General features: G+C 34.0%; 1 pseudogene; it reads right to left on the bottom strand.

The window, feature by feature from the left end:
* Positions 1-226: 226 nt before the first annotated feature.
* Positions 227-5,557, bottom strand: LOC149258485 (pre-mRNA-splicing factor SYF2-like; annotated as a pseudogene).
* Between the last annotated feature and the right edge of the window lie 791 nt (positions 5,558-6,348).

Below are 6,348 nucleotides of genomic sequence, written 5' to 3' on the forward strand. Positions count from 1 at the left end.
CAAGGCATGATGATAACTTCAAAATTATTTACCTTAGGCCCATCTAGGTTTCAAGTATAGCCACATTCAACAGTCCAATAAAGACGCAAATGACTATAAATATAAGTGTTTGGTCATATTACATTATTATGGCCATCAATGGGATATCTCTTTTGTACCATGTATTTAACTTGGTAGAGAGTACAGAAGCCACTTATTCTTGAATCTAAAATGGGCGTTTATTATTCTAGTTAGGCAGAGCAGTCCCACATTCTAGATTATTCTTTAGCTCAACAATGTACTTTCCAAAAGACCTTTCAATTTTCTTATTGAAATGCTCATTCTGATCATTGATTGAATCAACATCTTTCTCTTCATGAAATCTACGTCTTCTACTAAATGCTTTCCTATTTTGATCTTTGTCTTTAAGTTCCTGCACCATTTTGTCTATGTTCTCTTCTGGAAGCTTTAGTGCCTGAAAAACAGATTTTGTCAAGAATATTAGGAAATCCAAAAGAAATATTAAATTAAAAACATAAACTATCAATTCTTCAAATACAACAACCCTATATCCAAAGAGTTTAAATTTTATACATGCAAAAATAATTTCCTCATCTTAAAATCCAAATAAAACATGTATAATCTTACCTTTCCATATTGCAGACTTGAACCATCACGATAAAATTTTGGATCAGTTTCTTTCATCTTTGTATATTCATCCGCATTCAAAGGGATGTTTTTGGTGCGCTTCTTGTAGGCATTATATAGGGACTTCTAGTTGAACATTGAATTGTACAATTGGAAAGCCAATAAGACATCCATTCCAAGACAATTACTCATGTGTAAGGATAAATAGAGTCTCGAAGCAATTACAGCAGTCAGTAATAAACTGAAAGACATATATGTGTGATTTACATATCTATATTAAGACTCACAATATCTTTTTAAAGGTTAAGAATAATATATCAACACTTTAATTAAGCCATTTGTAAATAGAAATTAGAACAAGTTTTTCCTTGAGTTCATACCATCCCATCCAAATGGAGCGGGCTTCTTGTCCCATTGTTTGTATTTTGTTTCAGTTGCCTCTTAAGTATCTAACATATAATATTTTGAAATATCCAACCCATTTTCATCCAACAACTTCCCTAGAATTTTCTTCTTGTCTTCAATCCATTTCTGTTTTGATATGCCTCAAGACTCCTGTGGAGCCTCTTGTCTCTTTTTTCCAGCTAGAATCTCATTCTGATTAGATTTTCTTGCTTCATTTTGTAGATAAGAAGTATATATCACACTTCAAATATTTATGTTTGAACTTTGAAACCAATGGAAAAAATAATGTTTCACCTCTTGTCTCGGGAAGGATTCAAAACTACAATAGATTGGGAGGAAAATCGCACCCTTCTAAGTCTCAACTCAAACAACCTCGTTTTGCCTTCTAGTTAGTTTTGTATAGTCTCCCCTAGAGGCATCCTCATTAATCATCCCATCTTCTAGATCATTGGCATGGGAAACAACATCCCCATGCTTTCTTAAGTCCTGTGCTTGTGGGTAATCTTGCAGAAAGCCCTCTGGATCAAGCTCATTATCAACCTTCCTCTTTATTCCTTTACCAATGTCTCTAAGTTACTCATCTTTCTTAGAAGAGACTGCACATAGTAGCAACAATAATACATTATGAACTCGTATCATAAAGATAAATTCTTAAGATACATTATAAGGAGTCTATTACATAAAGAATCTACTCAAGGCTATGCAAGAAATTCCATAAAGATAATTACTGCATGCTAAACCAAGATTTGGAATTAGCCCTTTAAACTAAGTTTTGTTTGAACAAAAGGTATGATGTAGGAGGATATCTTTCATTCCCAGGGTTAGCAAAAAAATAAAGGCAAATAGAGATTGTGTGTGAAAGAATTTGGTTAAGTGATTTGTAGAGGAAAATGATCTATCTGTGTGCAAGCATTAAGCAAGACATGATTTGTCTTAAAAAAATTAACTGCTTAATTTTCTGCTCATTTTTTTGTTTCTTACCCTTCATTATAGTCCCTCTAAAAGGGCTACTCCTTGGCAACACTGGCATGGGCATTAGATCAATGGAGAATGGAGAACAGCCAACAAGGAGACTATATAACAGGTTTTGGAGACCCAAATGAGAGTATTGTCAATAGACACATCCAGATGTATATGCAAGATTAAATTTGGAAGGTATGCAACGAAACTTCAATCCTGCGTGAACACATTTTAATGCCCAAAGTGCTGAACAAGATAAAAGATAAGCACCAATCCAAATAATACACAAATTAGGCAAGGCCTTGTATCTAGGAGGACTATGGCCTTCTGTGGGATTTCATGTTAAGAAGAAAAGGATAAATTAGTGGAAGCAAAGAAGTAGCTACTTGATACCCATAGAATTAATGTGTTAAAAAACAATATTTCTTCCCCTTTCATCCTTTGTTCATCATCCTAGAATTCAGATTGCTATAGTTGGCAGAGACCCATTAATTCTAATGATTCTAACACGGATTTTTGTGGAGAGACATAACAAAAGTTGTTCCCATGCTCCAGACAAAATTTCCCCATTTCATCATTGCTCTTCAAACCATAATTCGGCCAGAAACCCATTAACTCCGATAATTCTGCAGATCGACTTTTGTTGACCTAGGGTTTTGAGCAGGTTATTGCATGTTTAGAAACTTGGATATCTTGAAACAAAAAATCCATCCATTGACATTTTTTCTACTATTTTCTTTCATAATGTTTGAATACAAATAAGAAACATATTTTACAGAACAAGGAAAGAAGCTACAGTACCTATTTTCCAAAAACAAGGATGCTTCAGCCCTATCACTTATGATTACAACTATCAAACCATGTAATGGCACCCAAAGACACTAGGAACATTTGCAAACAAAGATATGAATATCCATTAGGTACAGTGTTGGTGGCATTATCATTCAGAAAACCTTCTTTGCTAAGGAAGTGCAAGATTTCTTGATAATTAGAGGTATGAGATATGGCTATTCCAGATTTCTATTAGAAAGGAACAGATATATCATATGACACAGTTTTTACAGTGTTGTTTAATGACTCTGTATCCTATTGTCTTTTCAGTGTTGTTTGTTTAACTTGATCATTAAGATTACCAATTGGATTGATTTTTCCTTTTGACTGAATAGTTCATCTTGTTAAGGGCAACAACTTTATATAGCTAAAGAGGATGCTTCAGCCCTATAGCTATTAATTACAGGTTTCAAACTACGTAATGGCACCCAAAGAGCTAGGAGGTGCAGGTATTGAAGGTGTATTTCTTTGCAGAATCTTCTTCACTGATCACCTGCAAGAAGTGCTCAGTAGTTAGAGAGGCCTCATTCATGGATATAGCAAACCATTGATACTTCAGGTTTCTATTAGAAAGAAATAGATGCCACCTTGTTTTTACAACTTAATGACAAGAAATAAGAAAGTTTGATGAGATAAACATGTGATTAGCTTTTGATTCAAAGATTAACATATAATCAACAATTTTATGGTGAAGAAAAAACCAAATAAGAACCTACAAAAGTTGAAGAACAAGACAACCATATGTCTAAAGATAACTTAAGTCAAAAGCCAGACACTTAATATATTTGTTCTTTTGAAATAGGTCTAGTCATTACAAAGATGTAATATAACTCTTTGCAACAAGAAGCTTCTCCATGCATGTCTTTAGGTGCCAACAAAACCACTTATTATGGTATTTCGGCAACACCAACAAGGAAAAAATTGACGAAGGTTGCACTTGCCACTATTCCCTACATGATCCTTCCTTCTCATTAAGTTTGAGCTACTGATCTATCCTTCACTTTTTCTCTAAGAAGAAACCCACTGACTTATTATTCAAAATGCTTGATTGATCTTTCCTAGTAGATTATCTTAATTCAAAAGAGACTGTAATTGGTTTTCACCTGTGCTCATCTAGAAAGAAACATACAAGAATAAAAGCTAAATAATGAGGTCCCATTCAAAATTAGTGGGCCTCCTAATAAGATTTCCAAATTTGATATCACTCACTCCCCGTGAGTTTAGATAAAAAAACATTCCAAAGAATAAATAAATATTTTTTCTATAATCTAGATATATCTCCATAACCGCTAGACCCTAGCAGAGTAGTTTCCCTTGAATATCTGTCATGCTCAATTATGTAGATTTTGATTTAAATTGGAGCCAGAGAAAACAATGTAAGAATGTCATTCTTGATCACAATAAAACAAGTGGTTGGAGGATATCAAAAATCAAGTGACCAATACATGTTTAGTCAGAAGACCAGGCAAGTGCTCTATGAATTGGTGATCATTGGTAAAATTGCAAGGAGGAGAAGATATAGCAGTGTAAGTTCACTGTTTGGAGAACATTGAGCACACTTTGACTGCTATATATTTTCCTTCTGGCACTTCTACTGCTATATCTTTTCCTTCTGTCATGGTCCTACTCTGATATATTATATTCTCATTCCATTTTCATTATCAAACATAGTACAACTATAGTCCTGGGCACACATATCTATACATGCATTAAAACATAATTGTAATATAGTATAAAACAAAATCGACCGAGTACAAGTCGAATTAGATAAATGGAACCAAATATAATAAGTAAATGACAGATATATTCATAAATATTTTTTAAAATCTAGGATCTTTATTAAAAAAACAATAGAGGTATTATTTATGGCATGCCGAGAATGACCATAACATAGAGGTATTAGTAAAATGATACATAATTTGAAAAATGTTGAAGGCCATATAGAAATGATTATAAATACAATTTTTGTGTTTTTCAAGGGGTTGTAGCCTTAATTTGAACTAAATAAGAAAAATAATCAAAAGAGAAAACCTAGGGATGAAACCCTAATTCCATAATTTGCAGTCAGACTAGAAACATTGTGCTATTGAAGGTTGATAACCTTATACGATCACAACCAACTGTCAGAAGAGAAGAACCCTAGAAACAAATTAACAACAAGTTGAGTTAGAACTTAGCAAGTCAAGCCGAGGGAAACATTCCTGGAAAGAACGATTTGTGATTGAAAGAAGCACCATACCTGATTGAGGTGTTAAGCCTGTAAAGAAAACATAAAAACTTTGTTTAGATTTGCTTGGCGAAGGAGAGAGAAACCATAAGCCACAGAGATTATAGGAGAATGAAATTACTTATGGAGTGGAGAATTCTTTTTCCTACCGCACTCTGTATCCTAAAATAACTCTAGAATGTAGCAATGGATGAAAATCAAAAGAAATCCCAAAGTGAAGGTGTTAAGAGAAGAAATAATTTTTGAAGTTAAAAGAAATAGGTAAACTGACCCGTAAACCTATGAACGGAAAGCCCTGAAGAAGCAATGCAAAACCCTTGGCTAGAAAACGCTACAAAAAGTAACCCAATTTATCAGTTATTTAGAACAAAAATGCTGCAAAAGAATCCCAACACATAGTTTATTATTCACTGAATCAAAGAATCATTATCGAAATAAAAATAAGAAAACAAGAGTGATGGCAAGCATAAGTGGGAGGGGTTTCTTACCATGATTGGAAATAGCCATTGTAACGCTAGCAATGTTTTTCCATGACAATGGCCTCCATGATCTCGTTAACCAACACAACAATTGTTAGGCCCCTAAACAATATTGCCAGAACTTGAAGAGGAAGGAAAAATCATATTGGAACCTGGAGCAGTCATAGAAAGAAGAACCGACAGCTATGAAATCGATCAATTTCAGAGTATATCATCAAGTGGAAGAACTTACCCACTGAATATTCCACATTGGAGGACAAGAATTTTATACAGAAGCATCAAGAACTACTCAAGCGTTGAGGACAACAATTTTTGAAGGAGAGGGGCATGTTAGGCCCCTATACTACTAGTGAAACCCCTTATTGTTATTAGTACAACCCCCTTATTATATTGTTGTACCCATGTAGTCCCCATATTGTTATTATTGTGCCCTTACATTATTATTGTTATGTCGACTTTGATTACATTATGACCCCTTAGACTCCTATATATAGAAAGGAGGTCTTGTCATTTGTATCATCCAAGAATTGTTCATTTGTGTAATGTAAAGGAGGTTGCCCCCTCGAAAAGGCTGAATTCTAAGGCCTTGATCTATCTTTTCTATATTTTTGTGACCTGGTTTCATAACAACAATGAACTCGAAAGAAATGGTATTAACAATTCCAAAGAACCCTATTAGCCAAGTTCTCCTCTATAGAAGGAAATTTCAAATGTGAAGATCAGGCAGAAACCCCAATAGAGAAGAAACATTTTTTGAAGTTTAAAAAGAAAAAAAAAAAAGGAAACTCACTCGTAAACCTATAAAGGGAATGCCCTGGA

Source organism: Pinus tabuliformis, chromosome 6 (assembly GCF_031772625.1).
Source record: "Pinus tabuliformis cultivar Carrire ecotype Pingquan chromosome 6, CPIR1, whole genome shotgun sequence".
In the NCBI taxonomy this organism is placed as follows: Eukaryota; Viridiplantae; Streptophyta; class Pinopsida; order Pinales; family Pinaceae; genus Pinus; species Pinus tabuliformis.